We start from the raw sequence: 1,932 nt of genomic DNA, 5'->3' as shown, positions 1-1,932 counted from the left end.
TCACAAAGCTTCAAGTTCGTAAATTCGTCTTCCAGAACGAATATGAGGAAGATCACCACACAGAGGGTATTACAACAGTCTATCAGCTGAAGGTGTGGCAGCAAAGACGGAACTGGACTTCAAAATAAACAAGACTATCGATAAGAATGGAAAAATCCTACACAGACCACTGCATGGCCTCCTTACTTCACAGACCACTGCATGGCCTCCTTCTCTCACAGACCACTGCATGGCCTCCTTACTTCACAGACAACTGCATGGCCTCCTTCTCTCACAGACCACTGCATGGCCTCCTTACTTCACAGACCACTGCATGGCCTCCTTACTTCACAGACCACTGCATGGCCTCCTTACTTCACAGACCACTGCATGGCCTCCTTCTCTCACAGACCACTGCATGGCCTCCTTCTCTCACAGACCTTACTTCTGCACTGCATGCTTCTCACTGCATACTTCACAGACTGCATGGCCTCCTTCTCTCTGCACTGCATGGCCTCCTTACTTCACAGACCACTGCATGGCCTCCTTACTTCACAGACCACTGCATGGCCTCCTTCTCTCACAGACCACTGCATGGCCTCCTTCCCTTGCCACGGCCACCTCTAGTTGTGGTGGCCACTGGTCATTAGATACGAAGGTAGGTGTAACTGTGCTTGCGTTTGGCCGCGTTTCGTAAGCCCTGCTTTTCCTGACCTAACTGATGGGATTTTTTTCAAGTGTGGCCTAAAACACCTTTGACCACATCATAGTCATCCTGGTAATTGTGATTCATTCTCCCCGTTATGTTGTTATCACTCAACAAACAAGCTCCCTCATGCAAACAAGTACTGGTCTTCCTTATCGTTCAGAGAAACAAACAAAAAATTCTATTACCACTGTAAACCTTGTGTCCAGACATGTACACAACTTAGAAAATCAACTTACTTAAAACGTTACTTACTGTGTTATTTACTAAACAGCAATTACTTAATGAGGTACAGCACTTACTTGAAACCTTAATTGCTTGTTGAGGTATGGTGTTTACTTAAAAACTTAATTACTTATTGCGATAATTATCTAAACCCCTGTTTTCCGAACGTAATGCTTACTTAAAACCCTCATTATTTTACAGTGCACCTTCTTAAAACTACTTAAAATCCACTTTCCATGTGTGACACATTACTATGGTATTTACTTATAACCTTACCTACACAACCCCGTCATAATCAAACGATTCATCGCTGCGGACAGGATTCGAACCTGTGCGGGCAAAGCCCAATGGATTTCGAGTCCATCTCCTTAACCACTCGGACACCGCAGCTGCTATATAATACGACACAAAACAACTGATAAAACAGATGGTGACTTATCAGCTGTTACTCACAACACCTGGAGTTCACTACACACCCGGTACGGTTCACACACCTGATGCTCTCTTCTGTACTAGTTCCCAATTCATGTATTATTTACGGTGCACAACTGCATCAGTGTACCACAGAATCATTACACTACAGTATGGTTGTATGACTGTGTGTGTGTGCGTGCGTGTGTGTGTGTGTGTGTGCTTCCTCAGGTCCCAGCCACCAGTTTTGACCTCTGACCTCCCCATTAAACCCTGCAGACCTCCTGTGACCTCTCCTGACTTTACCGACCTGTAATTGACTGACAGACTCGTCGTAAATATGAAAAATGACTTACGACATCTTAGTAACGACAACAATGATTTACGACATCTTAGCAGCGAGAAGAATGACTTACGACATCTGACGAAAAGAATGACTTACGACATCTTAGCAGCGAGAGGAATGACTTACGACATCTTAGTAAAGAGAAGAATGACTTACGACATCTTAGCAGCGAGAGGAATGACTTACGACATCTTAGTAAAGAGAAGAATGACTTACATCTTTGCAGCGAGAAGAATGAACTGACACCTTCGTAATGAGGAAACTG

The 1,932-nt window shown here is 44.3% G+C and overlaps 1 non-coding gene across 1 annotated transcript; it reads right to left on the bottom strand.

The window, feature by feature from the left end:
- Positions 1-1,218: 1,218 nt before the first annotated feature.
- Trnas-cga lies at positions 1,219-1,300 on the bottom strand. Its single transcript has one exon. It is a non-coding gene; the product is annotated as a tRNA-Ser (tRNA).
- Positions 1,301-1,932: the final 632 nt, after the last annotated feature.

The sequence above is a fragment of the Homarus americanus genome, unplaced genomic scaffold (genome assembly GCF_018991925.1).
Source record: "Homarus americanus isolate GMGI-L3 unplaced genomic scaffold, GMGI_Hamer_2.0 scaffold48406, whole genome shotgun sequence".
Classification (NCBI taxonomy): domain Eukaryota; kingdom Metazoa; phylum Arthropoda; class Malacostraca; order Decapoda; family Nephropidae; genus Homarus; species Homarus americanus.
This window is presented reverse-complemented; position numbering and strand designations above follow the sequence as displayed.